Consider the following 24891-nt stretch of genomic DNA (forward strand, 5'->3'; position numbering starts at 1 on the left):
CATCTGCTGGGGATGGAAAGTAGAACCTCAGTTCATGCTACACTGGTGCTCCACCGAGTCATACCCTAAACCTGGCAGAATTTCTTTTCAAAACATTTTTTATTATTTTTATTTTATGATTGTATTGCCTGCATGTATATAAGTGCATCTGTGTCATGCAATGCCTATGGCGTTCAGAAGAGGGTGTTGGATCCCCTGGAACTGGAGTTACAGACGGTTGTTAGCCAACATGTGGGTGCTGGGAACTGAACCCAGGTCCTCTGCAAGAGCAGCCAGTGCTCTTAATCACTGAGCCATCTCTCTAGACCCTCCCTTTATGTTAGTTCATTTAAAATTTACTTATTTTAATTTTATGTGTATGAATGCTTTGCCTGCATATATATAAGTCATGTCATGCAATGCCCACAGAGGCCAGAAGAGGGTGTCAGATCTGGAACTGGAGTTATGGATGGCTGTTAGCCACCAACCAGGTGGGTGCTGAGAGCTGAACCTGGGTCCTCCCCAGTGCTCTCAACTGCTGAGCCATAGCTCCCCCCTGCCGGCAGAATTTACATAGTGGACTATTAATTTCTCAAGGCTGGTGTCAGCCCCCAAACACTGCAGCTCCCACCGTGTGGTAGTGACTTGTAACCTGGTCATGTGGGTTTCTTCCCTCATGACCCTTCCCTGCCCTCAACTTAAAATCATGTATGAGTGTATGTGTGTCTGTTTACGTGTCAAACACTGCAAACAGTGCTTATCTATTGCAAATTAGAAAAACTGGTACTGTTTGTAATTGCATGTGTGCTGGTCTCAGTCTGGGTCTAGGGGTCAGAAAGAACAGAATTCTCTGAAAAGGGTTGGACCTTGGCTTTCCCATCTCATGCTGGAGATTCTTTTACAATAAAACAAAGAGCAGCACAGCTCTGAGGAATCTGAAGGAGCAGGTTCTCAGCAGTTTGGGTCTGTCTTGGTCTTAAAATGGATGCTAAGAGTCTATTTTTGGTTAAGACATAACTGTAATTTGGCATAGTAAACACTGCACCAGAGTGGAACTTTGTCACCCGCCATCTCTGGAGCCCAGCATAAGAAGTCACAGTACTGTCAGGCTGTGCTGCCTATGAACTCTCGGAGGGTCTGACTTAAGCCTTTTGCTGAGCTTTCCGGAGCTGCAGGTAGGTCTTCATGTCTTTGGTATGTAGACCCATAATCCAATCTCCCAGTAATGGTTGACAGTCAACTTGATGGGATCCTAGAATCTCCTAGGACAAACCTCTGGGCAAGTCAGTGAAGGATTTTCTAGATTAGGTTGAAGTGGGGAGACTCACCCTAACTATTGGGGCTGATAGCCCATGAGCTGGACTCCCAGACTCAATAAAAAGGGGAAAATGAGCTGAGATTCAACCTTCACGCCTCTGCTTCCTGACTGTGGGTGGGATGTGACCAGCTGCTTCACTCCAGCTGGTGTGCCTTCTCCACTGTGACGAACTGTATCCCTGGAACCATAAGCCAGAATCAACCCTTCTTTTTAAATATATTTATTTAAAATTATGTGTCTCTCTCTGTGTATGTATGTCTGTGTGTGTTGAAGTTCTTGGTCCAGGACAGGGACACAGTGTATGTATGTGCTTAGTGAACTCACGACACATTTCCTTGATGGGCCAGGGGAGGTGCTAAATTTTGCTGCTGGAGACCCCTTCCTGGGAGCCTCCTTGCCCCCAAGCCCTCCTCTCTAGCTCTGTTTCTACCAGGCACCTCTCATACCCTTCAGGAGGACTCTTCTCTGTTGGAATCACAACAGGCTGCCAGCACCTCTGCAGTGAAACTCCGATACCCACATCCTTGAAGGCCATGCCCTGTGTGCTTAACTGCCTTGGATGGACTCCAGGACATGCTCTGAGGCTACGTGCTTGCATTTTGGTCACTTCAGGGTCCATTGTATCTAATGTGCTCTGAGAAGTTTGCTCAGAGGGTCAGTGACCCCTGAGGACACCCTGCTGCGGGGCAGCACTATCCCTGTAGACAGTGTCTGGAAGGGACATCCATCCTGCTCAAGCACACAGTCCCGCTTGGTCCTGAGAGTGCAATGCGGCCTTTGATACCTGCTCCAGATAGAGAGCAGAGACTTTGCCTGGCCACATGCGCATGGCTTCACGGGGAATTTCCTCTGAGCCTCCTTGGAGAGCAGTGTGACACATGATGGACCACTCCCACGGTGGCTGAGAACACATCCTTTCGAAATGTCAAGAAAGGACCCTTCCAACCCCCTGAAGAGCCCAGGCCTGCATTGCTTTGTCCCTGAGCACTGGACTTGCGCTTTGTCTTCTTCCCTTTGAAATGCAAGAAAGACTCCAAGCAAGAAAGATAGTGGAGGATAGGAGAGACAGACCAGCTGCTCCAGGCCCTGGGCTTTATCCACACGGCCCCTCGTGTGCCTCAGTTTCCTCATCATGAGGAGCCAGGCCTTCACTTGCCAATGGTCAGAAATGCCAAGGGCACGCTTGGGTGTCTCTTCGTCCTTGAGAGATGTATGTGCCATTTCCCAGGTGAGGGGTGACCCAGAGAAAGGCAGCTTCAAATGTTAAAAGTTAGAATTAAGTTTAAAACAGAAAAAAGAGGACAGGGTTACATGTAACCAATTAAACAGGACTTGTCCTTGGCTTTGTGCCACCTTTGGGGGTGGAATGGTCCTCATTCCGCTTTGCCAACTAATCTCGCCTTACCTTCCTATGCTGGGAGCCGAGCTGTCTGCAAATTGAAGGGTAAGGAGACATTGGCTGGTCGCAGACACATAGACCATCTCCCGTTGTGCAAATGCCAGGGAGGAGGAAGCGCCGATCAATTTGCAGGGCTGAGACTGCAGCCGGCCCTGCGAGGAGAGGCGGGCGCGCTGTGCCCGGGCGCGGGTGTGAGAATTAATGAAGGCTGGGAAGATGAAAGTGCACGGGTATTTGAAATGAAGCCCAGTGGGTTATGAGGGTTCAGGATGAATTTCAAAACGCAGAGATTGCAGGCATGGACTAATTATCTCCCAGGGATGGGACTGGGAGGAGGCCGTGTCTGCACCGCTCCAACCGTCCGTCCTTGCGGGAAGTGGAAGAGGCAGCCCGCTGGGGACACTGGTTTAGCGGAGTGTATGACTGCCTTGGTCCCGACCTCCTGCACCCAGTCTTGTGGCTACAAGCCTAGCATCTGACACTCTGCCTTTTGGGACTCCAATTTAGAAAAGGGCAGGTTCCTGTGGGAGCTGACCTTCAGACATGAGTGGGTGGCGGGACTCTGGGAAGGTGTGTCTGACCTGCGTTAGTCCTGGTGTATGTAGTCCTGAACCTACCCCATATCAGCACTGTCCTTCACACAAGGACCTCAGGCCTGTCATTGTGCTGTGAAGATCTTAAATCCATCTCCAGGCCACAAGTGGGGACACTGAGGCTAACAGGCTGGGTCAGCGGCTGGTCTTTGGTAGAGGCAAGGATCCAGCCCGTCCTCCTAGCCCCTGGGCAGCATGCTTACTGCTGGGAACACAGCGGGACAGTTGACCAGGTTCGTTAGTCATCAGAGAAAGACAGCGGGGTTCTTGGGGCTGGCTGCTTGCAGGGCAGTGTGTGCTGCAGGGTGGGAGGAACAGCTCTCAGCAGAGGGAATGGACCATGTGCGGCAGAGAGAGAAAAGTGATGGTCAATCTGGGTAGATTCAGGGTCGAATAGCAGGGTAGCATGGGACGTGTGGCCTCAAATAAAGGGCAGGGGCCAGATCAGAAAGCCCCCTGGTACCACTGAAAGGCAGGACCTCACCCTGGGCCTTACGTGCCCTGGGGTCACCTGTGGTGTATTGGGGGTCCTGGTCACTGTGGGCTTTTCTCTGTGCCCCTCAGAGCTGAGGTGTGAGCAAGCTGGGTGGGGATACCTGTGGTGATAGCCTGTGGGAGGAGAGGGCTGAATTGGACAGTCTGATTCAGTCAGCTGTTGGTGTGTAACCAGCCACCCAGGTTTAGTACCTTGCAATAACCGCCATCAACCTGCCCTGGGAGGTCTGGGCCTGTCCCGGTTGGCTTTAACTGTCAAGTTGACACAGCCTGGAGTTGTCTGAGAGGAGAGCCTCAACTGGGGAATTTTCTCCATCAGACTGGCCTGTGGGGGATTGCCTTGATTGTTGACAGATGCAGGAGGGCCCAGCCCACTGTGGGTAGTGCAATCTCTAGGCAGATGGTCCTGGGCTGTATAAGAAAGCTAGCTGAGCATGCGCTGGTCTGCAAGCCAGCAAGCCAGAGCCTCCTCCTTGGCTCCTGCTGCACTTCTCTAAAGAGGCTGTGAAGTGGGTTTCTCCATCAGAGGTAGTGCTGTGTGGACTAGCAGTCGGGCCTGCGGTCCATTTCCTGCCTTGACTTCCCTCAATGATGAGCTGTGACCTGGAGCTGTGACACTAGACACTTCTTCTGCAAGCTGCTTTTGGTCAGATTATCACAGCAACAGAAAGAATGTTAGAACAGGGCCAGGGTGGCTGACCTTGCCCAGGCTCAGCAGGCCTCATGGACGGGACTAGCTTGCTTGTGCTCCCTCTGGTCCCAGGCAGCCGATTTGGGCACAGCACTGAGCAGGGCCTGCTGGGACGGGAGTTACCAAGGCCCTTTGAAGCCAGACCCAGAACATGTGAAAATGGTTTTGCTGGATTCCTTGGGCCAAAGCAAGTCATGGGCTATGTCCACTTAAGGGGAGGAGCTGCTATCTCATGAGAGGAGGTGGCAAGCTACCAAAAAGAGAGAGACAGGGAGAATGCATGTGTTCATGTGTGTGCACACATGTACGTGTGAGTACGTATGTGTGTGTGTGTGTGTGAGGGTGTGTGCATGTGTGCATGAGGGTGTGTGCATGAGAGTCCATGTATATGAGTGCATGTCTGTGGATGTGTGTGGGCGTGCACATGTATGTGTGTGTTTGAGTATGTTTGTGTGAGTGTGTGTGCATATGTAACTGTGAGGTGTGTGTGACGTGTGTGCATGTGTGTGACTGTGTAAGTGTGCATGCGTGTATGTGTATGTGCATGTATGAGTGTGTACATGAGGGTGTGTGTGACTGTGTGTGTGAGAATATGGTATGTGTGTGTGCATGTGTGTGACTAGGTGCATGAGAGCTGCTCCTGCCCAGCACCCTTGGCAACTTTTGGTGCTCTCTGCAGCTGGTCTGGGGCAGCTTTCCAACATCTGGAAGAAGGGAGCACACAGGGCTAACCCTAACCTAACCCAGGGGGCTCCTGGGCCCTCACCAGTCTCTGAGCACAGTTGTGTTTTACAAAATCCACTTCTCTGAAATCCGAGGCTCGTTAAACTTTTTTTCTAACCTGGCATAGTGGAAGGCAGGCTGCTTGCTCCCAGGTGAGTTTGTGAGCAGGCCAATTGCAAGCTCATAATTAAAGGGATTTGACAAGAATCAAAGAAGACTGGTTTTCACCGGGGGTTTGAGGAGTTAATTACCAGTGTGCACCCGACTATGATGGGTGTGTGAGAGGCGTCTTAAGCGTGGATGGGGAAGGGCCAGGGATCCGATGGGGAGATGCTGTGGGGACGTGAGTGTGGTGCAGATTTCATAACTGCCAGTCTGTGGCTGACATCTGAGGAGGGAAACGGGATCTGTGCTGGCTTCTTGCGTCTTTAGCAATATTACTACATGACCCTGCCCCGCTGGGAGGCCCCTCTTCGAACTCATGGTTCCAGCAGAACATTCCAAGTAGCAAAGGCAAAATAAATAAATAAAGCCCACCCAAGACAGGAGAGGCTCAAGAGGTCTGGAGGACCCAGATCCCATTGGGGCCACATGCCATACCTGGGCCCCTGTGAGAGCAAGCAGAGCCGTTTTGAAGGGAGGAAGTGGGGCAAAGAATCCGAAGTGTGGCAGAGAGCCCAGGGCATGCTCCATACAGACTCTGGGCTAGAGAGACACAAAAAACTGACAGTCCATCCACAAACTCCTTCCACACCCTGCTTTGCCCTGGAGGCACTGCTGGGAATGTGAGTTCAAAGAGAATCTTGTTCAGACCCTGGCTGTGTCTGGTGCAGACAGGCTCGCACCCCATATGACAGACAAGAGAGGTGAGGGTCTCGAGACATGCTAAGTACCGAGGTTCTGATTCCTGTGGACTGAGTGCATCCCTCTAAAATCTCCCTGTTGAATTACTAACCCCTGAGATTGATGATGTGGCTGTGTCAGGAGATAGGGACTTTATAGAGGTGACTCAGCTACATGAATCCATATAATAAGGTGAGACATGTGGACTCCTGCCAAACACCACTGATGTACTTACAGGAAGAGATCAGGACCCAGACACGTGCAGAGGGCTGACCTGGGAGCACACATGAGAGCCCAGCCCCACCATACAATGTGCTTGGATGCGTGGTGGTTTCACCTGTGAGGAGATCAGAGTTGCTGCCTCAGTCTCCCCAGCTGTGGTCATTTTGCACCTACTTAAAGAGTTTCCCCATTGGATGCTGATAAAACTGTCCTAGGCTGTGTGTCCCATTCTACAGATGAGGAAACTGAGGCTCAGAAAGGCCTAGTTGCTTTCTGACCACCAGCAGGTGAGGGGAGGTTGGCATCTAGTATTCTGTCTGCAGTCCAGCTGCCTCATCCCTAGGCCTGTCACTTGAAAGCATCTCCATATGACTGTCATCCTGAACCATATTCAGTGCAGGGCCTTGGGGTCGTAAACACACCACTTGGTGGAAATGTCCACAGGTTTACATTATGCAACGGCAAGAAAAAAAATGCTAAGCGGTACAGACACTGTTGGATTACAGCTCCAAAATGAAACCCTTGGCCCAGCGGGTAAAGGCACTTTCCGCCAAGCCTGTATCTGAGCTCAATCCCAGGGATCCACATGGTGGAAGGAGAGAACCGATCCCTGCAAGTTGTCTCTTGACCACACATATGCCATGGTATGTGCACCCCCATACGTAAATAGAATGTCATAAAAAATAAATTGAAGCCAAATAACGCACTTGACAGGTGACCTTGTGTTTGCGATGCCTGATGTTGCTTTTGGGTTGATCTCTGAGAGCAGAGGGGAAGCTCGGTGAGGTGCTGGGCACAAGTGACCAAGTACCGATTGCTACCATTTCTCCTGCTGGCAAAATCTTCTTACCATTGACCCAAATCCGGGTGATCTAGTTTCTCTCCACTGAGTGCCCAGGCTGCCCCCACTATCCTGATCTAACAAGCGATTCTTTTCTTTCATTGACAAATATAATGTTAGGTTTTTTTGTGATCATGCAAATGGGTTTTGAATCTAATTGAAATTTTATATCGAATATTTCAAAATAATGGTGACACTTCCCTCAGCATCCACAGATGTTGCTCCCGGAACTTTAATAATTCTTTTTCAGGATTCACATCATAATCTCCACTAAACACCATTGATGAGCTGTTTCAGATTGCATTTCTCTAAAGAAGAAACTTTCGCTTTGAATCCACAAATTTCATCATGAAACGCCTCTGTAATTTCATATGGTTCTTTCCATATTCAACTAAATTTGTGTTGGTTTTAAGAAATCTGTGCTGTAGGCTTCTGGGAAGACAGGGCCCAGGCCTCAGTGTCCAGGCACAGCCCAAATCCTTCCACCCTAGCACCAAGCTCAGGAGCCACATGGCCCCCCCACTGAGGTGCAGACCCTATTCTCTGTGGCCAGCAGAGGACTGCAGGGCTCCCAGCAGAGGCTGTCGCCTTACGTCCACCATGCTTCCATTCAGGCTCACCTTGCATCCGAGACCTTGAACTTGCAGTTTTCGGGAGGATCTCCTCTTCTCGTCCCTGGGCCACACCATCTGCACATTTCAGCCCGAGCGCTGGGTATGCCTTTGCGTCACTGGAGGAACTTGACCTGCTGACATTTGTCTGGATAGGTTTTGCTCTTTTATGCGCTCCCTGTCAGTGACCATGTCTGTATGCATCTCTAGGGGCTCAAGTAACAGTCCCCAGAACCCGTCAATTTCTTCATCTCCCTGGGCTTTTCTGTGTGAACCCAACAGGTCCCTGGCCTAGGAAACTCCATGGATGTCCCTCTTGGCTGGCAGGGTGGCTGGGGCGGCTGGGGTGGGTCTGCCAAAAGTAGGGAGAAACCTCAGTTCTTCCAGAAATCGTGGCAGGATGGAAAGAACTTTCTACTTCTTCCTCGAAGAAAGGAGAAGGGCCAGGAAGAGCCCCTGAGCCCTCGTGTCTATCGGCTTCTGCTCTCGACCCGTATTTTGTTGGATGAGCTTTCTGGGAGCCTGAGGACCACCTAATTCACCCGAACTCACTTACCTGAGGTTCATCTATATCCATCAGAGCTCATCTGAGGTCCCTATACCCAGCTGGACCATCTCTCCCATCTCCCCTTAGCTCCCTGAGGTGGTATCTCCCACTAGACCATGATGATCAGCCACTGATGGACCACGCTGACTCTCAGCTGAAGAAGAATGAAAGCCTCCACAGACCCTACAGGGGCTCCAGCCAGCACTGCCTTCCAGGTCCAGTCATCTGCCAGTCCCACCCACATGACACTTCTCCTTCCCAGCATCCCCCACCAGGACCCTCATAAACATCAACATCCACAACCACTCAATTCCCTTCTGTACAACGACTCGGGATTTTCACACAAAGCTACACATTCCATCCTGTATTCTTTGTTTTATTTTAGTCTCTTTTTGTTGCCCAGGCTGGACTGGAACTTTCTGTGTAGCCCAGGCTGATCTCAAGTTTGTGGTTCTCCTGCCCCAGCCTCCCAAACGCTGGGATCACAGGTGTGCTGGATGCTTTAGCTGTCACCTTGACACACCTGGGTAGAGGGAAACTCAGCTGAGGAATTTCCTCCATTGGACTGGGCTGTGGCCACGTCTGTAGGACATCTTGGTTGTTGAGTGATGTGGGAGGGCCCAGCCCGCTGTGGGTCATGTCGTCCCTGGGCAGGTGGGCCTGTGTCACATAAGAAAGCAGGCCGAGCACGGGCTGAGCAAGCTGGTAAGCAGCGTTCCTCCATGGTCTGTGCTCCAGGCTCCTGCCCCAAGTTCCTGCCTCAGTGATGAACTGTGACCTGGGTGATGTAACATGGTGTTAACCCTTTCCCCTCCAAGTTGGTTTTGGTCAGTGTTTTTAATCACAGCAATGGAAAAGCAAACGAGAACAATGGGTGGGTACTACCACCCCAGCCTGTCTCCCGTGTGTCAAGCAACCTCTACTAACTCAATAGCTAATGCAACACACAGTGTGAGCAGCTGTTACATGGTTCAGAGGATGATGGGAAAGGAAGCTTGTCCACACATGCTTAAGTCTGTGGCCACAGAACCTGTGATACAGGAGGCCAAGGCGAGGCCGAGGGCGCCGCCCTGACCTTTATTAACGGCTCCCTCCCTTGCCCATCTCATCTTATGGTATAAAATAGCCTAGCTTTGCCGCTAGGAAGGTTCCCTTAACTATTTCAGCTCAGTTTTGTGTGTCCTAAATATTTATGTCAGGGAGACGGAACAGCATGTGTATCTGTCTGTGGTTTCTTTGACTCAAGATAATGTTTTAAAGATGAATCCATTCTGTGTGCAGCTGTGGGTATTGGTTTTCTCCGCAGCACCCTCACGTTTATTTATCCACTCTGTTGTTGAGGAACTTTCGGTCTCTGATGGACTAGTGCAGACTTTTCTGCTGAGTGGAAGTCTGGGAGTAAAATTGTTGGTTGTCGAGCCCCCCCCACCTCCAAGTGTGCGTGTGTGTGTGTGTGTGTGTGTGTGTGTGAGTGTGTGTATGTGTGCATTCATATGCATGTGGAGACCAGAAGACAACTTCAGGTCATGTCCACCTGCTTTTTGAGACAGGGTCTCTCACTGGCTTGGATCTCGTCAGGCAGGCTAGGCTGGCCGGCCACATGACCCCCAGACTCCTCTTGTCCCTACCTCTCCGGTGCTGGCATTACAAGAACACACAGCCATGCCTGGCTTATTATTATTATTATTATTATTATGAAACTTTATACATGTATGCAATGTATTCTGATCATTTACACACCTTGCTTCCCCTCTCCAACTCTAGCCTCCACAACCCCCTGCATGTCCTCATCTTGACTTTAGGTTATCTTTTTATTAATGCATATTAATGGTTCCCAAATACACACGGGCGTTGGCCCATCCACTGGAGTATGGGCAGCCTACCAGGGGCCACATCAATGAAGACCCAGAAGCCATCAACTGCCAGTAAATACTTCAGCTGGAGGTGGGGCCTCACGAGCCCCTCCCCGGTCCGTGCTGGACTATTGACTGACTTGATCTTGTGTGGGCAAGCTCGAGAGCGAACAGCCTCATTGTGCCCTGCAGAAGACACTGTTCTCTGCAGCCATTCCTGACTTCTGACTCTGACAGTCTTTCTGCCCCTCCTTCCTCACTGTTCCGTAAGCCTTGGGGGTAAGGGCTATGAGATGATGTCCCATTCGGGACTGAGCCTTCCACAATGACAATGTGGGTTCTAGGGCTCAACTCAGGTCCTCATTCTTGCACAGGAAGTATGTGACTGACTCTGCTGTCTCCTCACTCTGAGTACATGCATCTCTAAGTGTCCTCTACAGTCTGAACTCCTCCTGGGCATGGGTGTTTTGTTATTCTGAACTGTCTCTGTCTCCGTGATTTTGGCTCATGGGTGTTTTGTTATTCTGAACTGTCTCTGTCTCCGTGATTTTGGCTCATCGGCAGGTTGGTGATTTCTCATTGAGGTTCAAATTTGTGTTTCCTTGACAACTAACGGGTATCACTTTATGCATTTTCTGACTGGTCCCAGAACCATGAGTGTGATGTGTTTGCTCAAGTGCATGACCTGCCTTCTCCTGAAAGTGCAGGTCTTTGTTTACTTTAGAGCCGACCTTCGTGAGTTACACGTGCTGCAAATATTTCCTGCTACTGCTTGTTTTCCCCTTTTGACGTTTTTCTGGTATTTTTGAACAGACAGAAAGACAACTTTTTTTTTTTTTTTGGTCTTTCTCAGACAGGGTCTCCCTGTAGCCCCAGCTGGCCTGAAACTCACTCACTATGTAGACCAGGCTGGCCTTGAACTCACAGAGATCCGCCTGCCTCTGCCCCCCCCACCCCCAGTACTGGGATTAAAGGCGTGCGCCACCATGCCCGGCTTTGAAAGTCAACTTTTGTGTGGCCAAATGTATACAACTTTTCCTTTAAGGTTATTAGGTTTCGAATCTTGTTCAAAAATATTTTTTCACCCAAAGGTCGTGAAGACGTTCCCACACATCATCTTTTATATTGAGTGTGTGACATTCCCACTTGCATCGTCTGTCCAGAAGTTTTTTGTGTATAAGTTGAATTGGGGTTTCATTCCCCTCCTTGTAGATAGCTGCTGGCCCCGGGGCCGTTATCCTTCCTGTAATTCCATAGACCAGACACTTCTAAATCAAGTGTCCCCTACCCACTGTGCTTTTTCTGCCCATTCTTCTCTTTAATTGCATCAAAACCCATCTTGTCTTTGTTACAGGGGGTCATGGTGCACCTTACCTCTGGTCGAACAAGCTTTCTCCTGTTTCTATTACCTAGCAATAGCGTCTTGTGTTTTCTTGCTGTTCGTATCGCCATCAGGAACTAGAGTCTGGGGAGATACTTCAGATGGTAAAGTTCTTACTGTGCAGGCACAAGGAGTGGAGTTCAAGTCACAGAAATCATACAAAAAGAAAAAATCCCCACGAAAACCAAAAAACCGCTGGCTGTGGTAGTATACAATCGTAATCCTGGTATGGGGAGGTGAAGACAGGTGGGCACCGGGTCCCTCTGGCCACCAAGCCTAGAGGAATTGATGAGTTCTAGGCCATGAGAAACCATCTCAGAAAACAGGGTGGATAGCTCCCGAGGTTGACCACTGACCTCCCATCATACATGTGCATTTGCATACATGTACACACATGAACGAACACACACACACACACACACACACACACACACACACACACCAAACCTTAGAACTAGCCTGCCAAGCTCCACAGAGGTTTTCTGGGGACTTTGATCACAGTCTCTTCCGTGGGGTCCACAGTTGTGGGAACACGGACATCTGTGTAAAATGGGGCCTCCAATCAATGCAAATGTGCCATCTCTATTTCTAAAGCTTTTTTGACATTCTCTAGAGTGCTTTATAGTTTCCTGAAGAAAGACCTTTTGTGTTTGGTTAGATTAATTCCTTCTTCTTTTCAGACGGTGTTGTAAAATTTTATTCCTTTGGCTTTACTCATTGAGGCAGAATTTGCATACAGTAAATTACACAGAGTGTAAACTCCAGATTAATGAGATTTGGCATCCGCATACACTCAAGTAATAAAAGTCTCAATCAAGACATTTCCCCAGTGCTGTTTCTAGGCAATTGTCCTGTCCCTCTTGCTGAGGCAACTGCTCCGTGGGTTTCATGTCACTGTAGATGAGACCTGCTGCCCTAGAGCTCTGCACACGCAGACCGGCACACCGCCTGCCCTTTGCTGTCTGGTTGCTTCCTGAACCTCATATCTGCTGTTTCCTGTATCTGAAGTCATTCCTTTTTATTGCAGAACGAAAGGCATTGCATCATATGAACATACTGTAATTTGCTTTTTAATTCACCTGTTGCTGGTTGTTTGGGTGGCTTTTAGCTTTTAGCGATCATGAACAACACTGCTATAAACATCTCGGGAAAAGGCTTCATGTGGCTGGCCCGCCTTCATTTCCTTGGGTAAATATCTGGAAATGGAATTTCTGGCTCATAGGATGGAGTTTGGCTCAGCTTTATAAGGAAATGTAAAAGAGTTTTGAAAGTGGGGAGCACTCCTTGGAAGCCCCCCGACACGCTCACATCAGGGGTGATGTGTGGTGTGGAATCTTGGCTCCAGTGTGGGTACAGTGGTACTGCTGCTCATGTGGACTCTTCTGGTCTTTAATGACGCTCAGCCTCCTCTCATACGCATACTGTCCACTAGCAGACAGTCTGCTGTTTTCTTTTGTGATGGGTCTGGTCAAGTCTTTCGTCCATGCTGAAAGCTACTTTATTAAGGCTTGTTGTGCCTACAATAACACAGTCATGTTGTGTCCCATTTGGTGACTTTTGATGGTGAACATAGTGACCAGCACCACAGTCACAACTAGAACATTCCCTGTACTCCAACTTGCCACTACCTCACCTCCAGCCCCAAGCTCTTTGTCTCTAGAGAACTTTGCTTGTTCTAGAATTGTTCATCAATGAAATGGTACAGTCAGTGTCCTCATGTGTCTGAACTCCTTTGTTTGATGTGATGACGATAGGTTCCACTGTGCTGTTGTGTGTTTATTTGATCTTGTAGTGAGGAAGTTTCCAATGCCAAGGATGGTTCATATGCTGTGCTGGATGCTTTAGTGTCAACTTGACACACCTTAGGTGGAAGGAGCCTCAAGTGGGGAATTGCCTCCATAGGACTGGCCTGTGGCCGTGTCTGAGGGGCATCTTCTTGATGAGTGATGTGGGAGGGCCCAGCCCACTGTGGGTGGTGCCACCCCTGGGCAGGTGGGCCTGTGTTGTATAAGAAAGCAGGCTGAGCAGGGGCCAGGGGAGCAAGCCAGTAAGCAGTGTTCCTCCATGGCCTGTGCTCCAGCTCCTGCCTCCAGGTTCCTGCTCTGAGTTCCTACCTCAGGCTCCCTGATGAACTGTGACCTGGGAGATGTAAGACGAATAAACCCTTTCCTCCCCAAGCTGGTAGTGGTCAGAGTGTTTTGTTACAGCAATGGAGAACAAACTGGAACATATGCTGAGCTTTGTTCACCCATTCACCCACTGATGGTCACTTGAAAGATCCTCTGTATTGGTTATTATGAATATTGATGTTGTGTACATTTGTGGGATGTGATGGTTTAACGGAGAACTGTCCCCTATAGGCTTGTGTATTTGAACACTTGGTTCTTGGTTGATGGTGGTTGGTGGCTGTGTTTGGAGAGGTTATGGGACTTTAAGTAGATGTAGCCTTGCTGGAGGAAACACATCATGGGGGTGGGCTCTCAGAGTATAGCCTAACCCTGCTTCCAGTTCACTATCTCTGCTTCCTGGGCAAATGTTGAGGTTGAGATGTGATCTCTCAGCTTCCTGTTTGGGTTGACTGTTGCCGTGCCTCCCTGCCATTATGGACTCTCTCTCTGGATTTGAACCCTGGTCTCCTGCAAGAACACCCAGTGCTGCTAACTGCTGAGCCATCATCTCTCTAGCCCCAGGTGGAAGGTGTTAAGTGTCAGGTGAGTCTGCTTGTTGAGACCTCTTTTACTATTCTATTGATAACTCTGAGAAGTCTTGGAATCCTACTTACAGCTGTGGTTCTTTTTTGCTTCTGTGCTGTCAGGTTTTGCTTCTTACATCTTGAAGTTCTCTTGCTGGGTATGTCCCACTGAACACTCCTGTGATGTCTTAATGGACTGTGCAATTCTGATTATGATTGGTCTCCTTGTGTCTCTGATAGTTGTCAGGGTTCTTAGGTTAGAGTTTGACAAACCATGTATTTCCCATCTTTTTAATTTTACTCTTTTATAAGTGTGTCTTTATAAAAGAGTACTGGAGCCAGGAGGTATCCTGAATGACAGTTACATTTACTACATTCGCTAATGGTTGGTTAAGCACTACTGTGATGGTTTGAATGAGAATATCCCCCATAGAGTCCATGTATTTGGACATTTTGTCCCCAGTTGGTGGCACTGTTTTGGGAGGTTTTAGGAGGTATGGACTTGCTGGAGGAAGTGTGTCACTGGGGTGGGTTTTGAGAGTTTTTAAATCTTAACAGATTTCCAGTTGCTCTCTGCTTCCTGTACCTGCTTGAAGATGTGAAGGCTTAGCTTCTGCTCCTGCTCTGGCCACCTCACCACGCCTCCCGGCAATGACGGACTCTAATCCCTCTGGAACCTGGAACTGTAAGCTCAGATAAGCTCTTCTTCCTATAAATTCCCCTGGTCACGGTGTTTTATCACAGTAACAGAAAATTCTAAAACAGCTATGTTTTTACTCCTGTTTTTATTGTTTTTTTTTTCATGCTTTATTTACGAGTGATTGTTTTGTGATTCTGTGTTCACTGCATATGGGCATTTTGAGTGCACAGGTTTTACAGGACAGGTTTTGATGGACCAATCTTTACCTTCATGTAGGATCACCCATTTTATTTGTCACACAGATCCTTATGACAGTGTACTCCACTGCTTCTCCATGGTCTGTGCGACGGATGGTTGATCCACACATATTACTTCTACCTGTATTATTGTGGTGGTTTGAATTAGTGTCCCCCATAGGCTCCAAGTATTTGGACACTTGATCCCCAGTTTGTAGTGATGTTTGAGAATGGTCAAGGAGCCTTTAGGATGTGTGGTCATGCTGGAGGAAGCCCATCACTGGGGTGGGCTTTGAGAGTGCTTAATCCTTGCAGGATTCCCAGTCTCTCTGCTTCCTGTGCCTGTTTGAAGATGTGACCGTTTGGCTTTCTGCTCTGGCCACCTCTGCTGCCATCCTCCCCCGCCACTGTGGACTTTTAGCCTTGGCACCGTAAGCTCAAACAAGCTTTTCCTTCTATAATTTGCCTTGGTCATGGTGTTTTATCACAGTAGCAGAAAAATGGCTAACACATACCTATATTATACATTTCCAAATCTGTGCTTTCCTTTAAACGATCAACTTTAAAAATAAATCTAACAGATTAGACTAAAAGGTCTTTATGTCAATTTCCACTGCTCTACATGTCTCAGTGTGGATCCATGTCTTTATCTGATGTTTTTACTTAGCCTGAAGAGTGTTTTATGATGTTTTAACGTGCATTGCCAGGGCAGCAAAGTCTCTCGGATTTCGTGTATCTGAGACAGCCCCTATTTAATGTGCATTTTGTAGGGTTTTCTGGTTTTTTTCTCTATCCTTGTGAGGTTTGCTATCAGAGCCCTGGCTAGTCTTCCATGGTGACTTGGGAAGTAATCCACCTTCCCTTTTTCTTTGGGGAACATTGAGTCTTTTTTTCAGTGAGTATCTATTGGAACTTGCTCCAGGACCTCTTTGGGCAGCTCTTAGTGGAAGGATGGGTATACTGCGTAAACACCACCTCCCTGCCTCCCTTTACTTTGAGGCTTCCTGGTGAAAGGTGTGATGTCAGGTGTGCCCCTGATCCCAAGGTCCTATGCAGCACCCTATGTATGAAGAGGCTATTTTAGGTATTGTGAGCGTGAGCAGTTTTCAGTTTTTTTTCTTTTGGGTTTTTTGAGACAGGGTCTCCCTGTAGCCCCAGCTGTTCCAGAACTCACTTTATAGACCATCTGACCTCAGACTCACAAAGATCTGCCTGCCTCTGCCTCCCAAGTGCTGGGATTAAAGGTGTGCACCACCAGGCTGGGCCCAGTTTTCAATTTTTATTATAAATAGTTTTTTAGTTTAAGGTAAGAAGGTGAATGAATTCCAGGCTGGAGAAGTAGCTCAGCAGTTAGGAGACACACCTGTAATGCCCATCACACCTGGGTTTGTCCTTCCTTTGGGGATCCCAGTGCTGTGAGGGCTCTTTCCTGCTCTTGCACCCTCCGTTTCCAGAGGTCTCATGCCTCCCAGCTCTGATGTCTAAATTCCAAGACCATTGGGTCTTTTGTCTTCATGTTGGCGCAGCTCACAGAGCAGAGCGTGCCTGTACCAGGGTCCCACGGATACTTATTGAATGAGGAAAGGTAAGATTTGGGATCCAAAGAAGTCTGGACAAGAGGAAGAGAAAAGTTCTAGAAATGACTTATAGGCAAGGAACCAGGAGACAGGTCAGAATGAGGGACCAGGTCAGGCAGGGCCCTTTTGCTGAAGCCCAGGAGGAAACAGGCAAGGATGGAAGCTCAATGGAGGACCAGCTTTGTGGGCATGGAACTACTGTGGGGTGGGCCAGATGCTTGAAGATGCAGAGGGTCAGGTCAGAATTCCAGGGCTTTGGAGTTGAGGTGTTGAAACCTGCCCTGTGCTTGGTGAGTCACTGCTGATTTATGACTGGGAAGCGCATCCCAAAAGCAATCCCAATGACCAAATAACTGTCCACTTTTACAGGTTCTAGCAGACAGCAAGAATCCACATGGTGAGGGACCACCCACACAGGCAGCACTCTACTTGAGGACCTAGGGTCTGAATAGGGCAGAGCAGTTTTGACTTCCTTTTTCAGACTAGGACCTCACATGATGAACTCAAACTCTCTATGTAGTCAAGGCTGGCCTTGAACTTCTGATCCCCCTGCCTCCACTTCCTTAGATTGGACTACAGGCGAGTGCCGCCACACCCAGCTTCCAACTTGACTTTTTTGAGCTTCTGTGCCTTCTTATTAAACTCCATTAATCAAAGAAATAGATATTCGTGACCATTTGTGATGTCAGAACTGAGTAGATTCTGTAGAAAGGCTATAGAGCCTTGGATGTCACTCTATCTCCGTGCTGCCCAACTGGGGACCATGTGTATCTCAGGTGCCCATGAAGACTGAACTGAGAGCTCTTAGCATGACTCCTGGCTCAGAGTAAGAACTGGTTTGTAGAGACATTACTGAAAACAAAGACCTCAGCCCCTCTTTCTGGAAGCTGACCAGGGCTCCGCTGAGAGCTGCTGGGAAGCCCAGCTTTCTACCGTCCTGCACAATTCCACTACAGTAACACAGAGACAGCAAAAGGGGCCTATTCTGCAGCCCAGCCGGAAACTCGGCGAAGGCATGGGAGGCTCTGGAGCAGGAGAGGCCATGGGGCCGAGATTCCCAAGTGTCTCCCCAACACCCATGGTGTGGTGCTGAGCTCTGTGTTTCTCCAGCGCTTTGGGGATCCCACCCCAGCAACTGATGTGCTTCCGTTTCCTCCCCTTCCGTCCTCTGTCCTTTTACCCCTTCCTCCTCCTTCCCTCCCTGCTCTTCTTTCCCTTCCTTTTGATGGACGCCGTCTCCAGGGAAACACTGAGTTAGGACAGTGCAGAGCCTTGGTATCCCCTTCCTCCTGAGTAAGACCACCTTCTTGAAGGGCACCCTGGTGGGGGCATTTAGATAATGTCTTGGCCAGGAGTGCCCCCACCTCAACCTTCAGCTTCAGGAAAGTATAGAGAACATAAAATATCCAGCTTTCCCTCCCAAACACAGGCAGACCCGCCCACACCCCCGACCCCAAACTTGGCCTCCAGAGTGTTGAGAAGGGAATGAAGATTTACTTACCTTGTAACAGAGCTGTTAAGGAATGAGAGAGAGAGAGAAAGAACACAGCTACATCTTAGGTTACATACAGAACATCTTATGTGCTGTACTGTGGAGGTCGGGGTGGGGGGACACTGCTCACTGGCTCGCTCCCCTGGCTGCTCAGCTACCTTTCTCATACAGCCCAGGCCACCTGCCCAGGGATGGCGCCACCCACGCTGCAACAAATGCCTCACAGACGTGCCCACAGGCCGTCTTAGGGAACTCTTGAGTTGAGGGTCCCTCTTCTTGGTCGTCTCTAGGTGTGTCAAGTTGGTAAAAACCAACCTGCACAGACGCCAGTTCTTTTTTTCTTTCAAAAGAGTTAGAGTCTTTTTACCAGAATGTCACCTCTGTCTTATAGAAATTACAATAGGAAAATGAGATTTCAAACAATCTCAAATAAACACTCTACCAACCTAATGGGAAAATATCTGCGCTATTTAGCTGATTGTAGTAGTTTGTCGTGATGGTTTAGAGATAAGTTGCATTTTTTTTAATGTATATTTTTCATTTTTTATGCATCTCATACAAAACATCTTAATCATCTTTATACCCCCTCCCCCATCTGTACGCCATCATAACCCCCCCCACTGGATTTCATGTATTCTGTCATATATATTAAGGCCTATACAGTCAAGTTAGTGTGCCCAGCATCTCTCAGTGCAAGTTCATCCAATGAGGTCTAGTTAGCCTATCTAGAGACTCTCTCTTACAGAAGATCAACTCTTCCTCGCCTGGCAGTAATCAGCTACCAATGGTTCTTCAGTAAGGTTGGGGCCTGCTGCCCATTTCCCAGTTCTATGCTGGGTTTTGTCTGCTTGAGTTTGCATGGGTCTTGTGTATGCTGACACCATTGCTGTACGTTCATATGAGCAGGGTCCCAGGAGCCTGTAAGATTCTGTTTCCATATGGTCCTGCACCTCCTCCCCTGGCTTTTACAATCGTTCTGCCCCCTCTTCCACAATGGTCCTAGAGCCTTGGGTGGGTGAAGTTTGATATAGGATCCTGTCCAAGGACCCACACTCTGCAGACTTTTATTCTCTACGCTTTGGCCATTTGTGGCCTTTTGTGATCACGACCCTCTGTTGCATAAGGGAGCTTTGCTGATGAGAGTTGAGAGATGCATTAGTGTTCTCTCTACCCCTTGTTCCACTGTGTTCCATGAGCCTTAGGTGCAGAGGTTCCATTGTTGATGTGACACTTAGGGCTGGGCATCTCACAGACACTTATTCTCTGTGTGTGACCAGTTGTGGAACTCGATACTAGACTCTGTTGCAAAAGAAGATTCTTTGATGAGTGGTGACTGGTATTCATTTGTCTAGGGATGTGACAGCCTTAGGAATTTCTCTACAATCTATGACCTCTTCAGCAATGTGTATTTGGTTATGTTTACAGTACCACACCTGAGTTTCTTCCCATTGAGTGGGCTTTAATTCCAATTAGGTGGCTGTTGATTAACCCCAAGATAAAAGTGCCACCACTGTACCAATATAGTTTTTTGTTCCAGTCATTGTGGTTATTAGGCTTTATAGCTGGGGTTGAACCATCGATCAGTGTTCTCCCTTAGCAGTTTGTATAATGTCCTCCAAAGCTATGAGAGCTAGCCTTCAGGGGGAGGCTTCCAGGTCAGTTCCAGCTCCACTGCTCCAAGTCCTGTGTCTGAAGTATGTCCTGTCTTTGGCAATAGGGTCTTACCTTCATGTTCTGGGAGGCAATCACGGGCTGTGGCAATTGCCTGTGTAATTTGGGAGTCTCTTGTACTACTCTAACCAACAACTTGAAGGGAGATTTCTCCTGTCTGGCACTGTGTTTCTTGATATACAGTTATATACACGCTATACACATGCACTCATGTACAGATATCGTATGTGTATTTTTTAAGAAGCTTTTGAACGAATACATTTCCCTCTGGTTTTTCACACCAGCTAAGTATTATTTATCTCTCTCCCCCCTCTCTGTCTAACCTTCTCTCCTCCTTCCCCAGTTAAAGTACCCCCATTTTTCCCATCTCACCCTTGATAATGCCTGACTCCTATGATCCCCTCACCCCCCACATCTCTCCTGAGCTCCTTATCCCCCTTTGCCCCCATGGTTCCTTGGATAACCCTCCCTCTTCCCCTCCCAGTTAGATACCCCTATTTTACCCATTTCCCCCTTGGTGACACCTGTCTCCTACTGTTCTTCTCTCTCAGGCTCCTTCTTTCCCTTTACCTGCCTGGTTCCTTTCCATTTTCCTGGCTCCTGCAGTTACATCAGGATACATACTCACATATAAGGCCTTGGTGCTAAGAGTCACAAAGAGGGAGAACATATGTAACTTGTTTTTCTGAGTCTGTGTAACTTCATTCAGTACAACAGTTTCTAGTTCCATCCATTTAGCTACAGATTTCATGATTTTTGTCTTTCTTTAATGCTGAGTAGAACTCTATGGTATAAATCTGTCATAGTTTCATCATCAACTTGTCAGTTGAGGGACACGTAGGTTGTTTCCATTTCTTAGCTATTGTGAAAAGAGCAGCAACAGACATTATCATTCAGGAGTGTGTTTGTTAATCTCCGTGCACCTGTGTAGTTACTAGAGTTTCTTTTGGTGTTGATTTTAAGCTTTTTTTGCATTGTGGGCTGATAGAAGGCATGGAATTATTTCATTCTTTTTTGTGTTTGTTGAGGTTTGTTTTGTGCCCCAGTATATGGTCAGTTTTAGAGAAGCTTCCATGGACTGCTGATAGAAAGTGTATTCTTTGGTGTTTGGGTGGAATATTTGGTAGATGTCCATTAGGTCCATTTGATGTGTGGTATCATTTGATTCAGATGTCTCTCTGTTTCTTTTTCCAGTTGACCTGTCTATTGGAGACAGTGGGGTGTTGAAGTCCCCTGCTATTACCTATTTGGGGTTAATCTGTGTCTTAAAGTCCTGTAGTATTATTTTTGTGAAATTGTGTGCACTAGAGTTTGGTGCATATATGTTCATGATTGTAATATCTTCTTGGTTAACTGTTCCTTTGATCAGAATGAAGTGACCCTCTTTATCTCTTTTGATTAGTTTTAGCTTGAAGTCTATTTTATCAGATATTAGAATTGCAATCCATGCTTGTTTCTTAGTGTCATTTGCTTAGAATATTTTTTCCATCCTTTCACCCTAAAGTAGTGCCTGTCCTTGAATGTGAGACGAGTTTCTTGCGGACGACAAAAAGATGGATTTTGTTTCTTAATTCATTCAACTAGCCTGTGTCTTTTGACTGGGAAGTTAAGACCCTTGATATTTAGTTATTATCGAAAGATGTGTATTAGTTACCATCATTTTGATTTCTGTTTACATTCTTGGTCTAATTTTATATCTCCACAATTCCACCTTCATTTAGGTTCTTTCTCTGCCTCTTGGGTGTAGATGTTCCTTTCTCCATTCCGTGTATTGCACGGAGCATTCTCTGAAGGGCTGGTTTGGCGAACATTGATTATTTCAGCCTATTTGTGTCGTGGAAGATTTTTCTTTCCTCTTAACTATAATAGACAGTTTTTCTGGGTAAAGGATTCTGGGTTGGCATCTATGGTCGTTTAGAACTGGGAATACTTTGGTCCAAGCTCTTCTTTCATAGTTTGCATTGAAAAGTCAGCTGTAATCCTGATGGGTTTTCCTTTATATGTGACTTGTTTCCTTTTGCAGCTTTCAGTGTTCGCTCTCTGTTCTGTACGTTTAGTGTGTTTACTATCGTATGTGTGAGGAGTTTCTTTTCTTGTCCTATTTGCTGTTCTATGTTCTTCTTTATTTCTATAGGGATGTCTTACCTTAATTTGTGGAAAATTCCTTCTATAATCCTGTTGCAGAGCTGGTCAATAACATTTATCTGGGCTTCATCTCCTTCCTCTATGCATATGAAATCTGGACTTTTCATGCTGTCAAACATTTCCTGCATATTCTGTTCCTGATTTTTTAAAATAATTCATATTCTTTGTTTGAATGCTCCAGTTCGTCAACCTTATCATACAGTCTTGGTACTCTGCTTTCCATTTTGTTCATCCTACTGGTGAGGCTTTCTCCTGTCATTTCAAATTGACTTAATGAGTGTTTCACTTCCTTCTTCGTTTCAGCCTGAGTTTTCTTCAGAGTTTCTCTCTCTTCTGTGAAGTCGGTCAGAAGTTTATCCCTATGCTCTTTGAGTTCTTTGAGTTGTTTGTGCATTCTTTAAATTCATTGAATTATCTGATTATGTTTATGATCATTCTTTTAAATTCTGTTTCTTGGGTTAGCTCTAGGGGGTTCTCCTTGTAGAACTCTTCAGTAGGATTGGTGGTGATTTGTGGGGTCGTATTATTTTGTTTTTTCACACTATTATTTTTTTCATTGTGACTTTGGCATATGGATTTCTTTAGTTGCTTGTGATTCTGATATGAAACTCAAACCTTCCTTTGTTGAGTTGGAGTTTGATTCTGTTATTGATGTACCTTGGTTGTTTTCTGATTGGGTATGAAAAATTGGTTAGTCTAGGCTTCAGGCTCTCCCTTTTGATTCTATATTGGAGGGTCAAGATGGCTTCAGTCAGGCTACTCAGGAGCTCTCCAGGAGGATGAAGTGGCCCAGGCTATGTAGGAGCACTCCAGTTGACTCAGATGGATAGTGCCAATGTCCAAGGAAAGGAGATGGGAAATAGACATGCTAGTCCCTACTAGTCAGCAGGGAAGCTAAGCCCTGGAGCAGTGGGAGGGGGCTGCAGATGGGCATGGCATGATTTAGGCAGCTCACCCAGGAGACTGAGCCAGGCACGCTCAGGCATTCACAAGAGGTCTGTGCACAGGAAGAGGTTATGGGAGAAGGCAGTGGAGGGGAGCCTGGCCCTGGAGCAGTGGGAAGGCCAGTTCTTATGGCTAGAGGTTGAGCTGAGGCTGCTGGGAGTCCTCAGGTGTGTGTGTATGTTTGCACATGACATGCGTGTGTGCGTGCATGCATGTGTGTGTATGTGTTAGATGCTTTTGATAAGAAGGAATCAGACTGGAGCTCTGAGAACAGAAACTGCAGGGTGGGGCTGGAGCTCTGTTGGTCTAGTGCTTGCCTTGCATGCCAGAAGGCCTGGGTTGAGTCCCCAGCGGGCATAAACCTGGCAGTGACAGCCTGTAATCCCACCACCTAGGAGGTGGAGGCAGCAAGATTAGTTCTAGGCCATTTTTGGCTACAAAGTGAGTTTGATCCTGTCTCAAGCAAAACTAAACAAACCAAAGAAAAACCAAAGCAAATGAGCAACAAGGAGACAGCAGCTGTCCCTTGCCTGTGTGCCCTTCGGCCACCACAACTGGCCACCACACCAGTGCTGGTTCTGCCTCACACCCTCCTGTAGCTGGGATCCTGGCTTCCTGCAGCTCGGTCCTCCCTCTCTCCTTCCCGCCTTCCTGTTATTCCTCCTTGCCCTGTTATAGGCAGATCTGATTCCCAGGGCACCCACTGATGTTTCCAGGGCCTTGTGTCCCAGGACAAAGACTTGTGCCGGGGAAACATGGTTGGAATAGCTATAGACAGTTTCTTGAGAATGGGAGTGGGCCAGTGGGTTGGGGAAGCACGGGCTCAGAAGCACTGGGCCAAGAGCTCTTTACAGGTTTTCTACAAAGCACTGGCCTCCGCCATGCTTGAAGTCTACCGGCTTTCCTCATATGAGCGCTGTTTGTTGCTTGTAGCCCAGGTGGGGAAGGGCTTCCAAGGTCTCTGCCTACTGGCTCCTCTCCTGTTGATCCTGATGCTTCTGTCTCCAGCCCCTGCCCTCCTGCCACACCCTCAGGCACCAGATGATGCACAGAGCTCTAACACCAGCCTCTTCGAGAATGGCTTGTTCGTGAGCTCTGTGTGAGCTCTGTGTGGCTTTGCGTGGGTTGGGGGAGGGAGCCCTCAGTGTCCACAGCTGTGTCCACCCCCTGGATTTCCTGTAGTGTTGTAGTGTTTGTGAAGACCCTGGGCCACTGATGAGCAGAACTTTGTTACTTAACCTCCCAGGAAGCTAAATAAACCCCAGCTTGATTTACTTAGTTGGTTAATCTATGCTAAAGTCCTCAGAAGTGATTTATTGATTTGCTTAAAGGGAGATCCCTGGGGAAGAGACCATCAGCTCTCCAAGCAGCCCCTCATTCAGCCTGATAATGAAGGTGCTTTCACTGTGAATTTGAAGGTAAGAATTTCATCCTGAAGGGAAACTTCCTTGTTGAGGAGGGAAAATTGCTAGATGATTTGGATTTGCCAACAGCAGATGTCTGACCAACCAGAGTCTTTGTTTCTACCCGGGGTCCAGGCCCAGAGGCTTGCAGGTGGCAGTCAGGGCAGGGCAGGGCAGGGCAGGGCAGGGATGCTGGGCAATGCCCAGGGCTTCAGGCAGCTCAGTCCAAGGCTTCTCATCCCTAGCTGAGGACAGCACAGGACAACCGAGGGAAGCTTGGGACTGCCTGGGAGCTGGGGTTGGGTATGAGGGGCTGCTTCTGAAGGGAGGGACACTTGTCTAGTCCTGAAATGCGTATAGATGGTACCCAGGGTGGAGTTCTCCAGAGAGATAGAACCAGCAAGATGTATATAAGTGCATACAGGAATATGACCTTGGACACCTGCACATACACACATACATGTATGCACTCACAAATACATAATACATACATGCACTCACACACATAATACATACATGCACTCACAAATACATAATACATACATGCACTCACACATACATAATACATAGATGCACTCAAATACATAATACATA

The 24891-nt window shown here is 47.8% G+C and overlaps 1 long non-coding RNA gene across 1 annotated transcript in view; it reads left to right on the forward strand.

Annotated features, from left to right (window-relative positions):
• The window catches only part of LOC115068795, a 30545-nt gene that overhangs the window by 919 nt on the left and 4735 nt on the right, over nt 1–24891 (forward strand). The window contains exons 2-3 of the long non-coding RNA XR_003848151.1: nt 14747–14873; nt 24226–24312. This is a non-coding gene — a long non-coding RNA (uncharacterized LOC115068795). The remainder of the gene's footprint in view (nt 1–14746; nt 14874–24225; nt 24313–24891) is intronic.

This window comes from Nannospalax galili, unplaced genomic scaffold (genome assembly GCF_000622305.1).
Source record: "Nannospalax galili isolate Female #2095 unplaced genomic scaffold, S.galili_v1.0 scaffold830, whole genome shotgun sequence".
Taxonomy (NCBI): Eukaryota; Metazoa; Chordata; class Mammalia; order Rodentia; family Spalacidae; genus Nannospalax; species Nannospalax galili.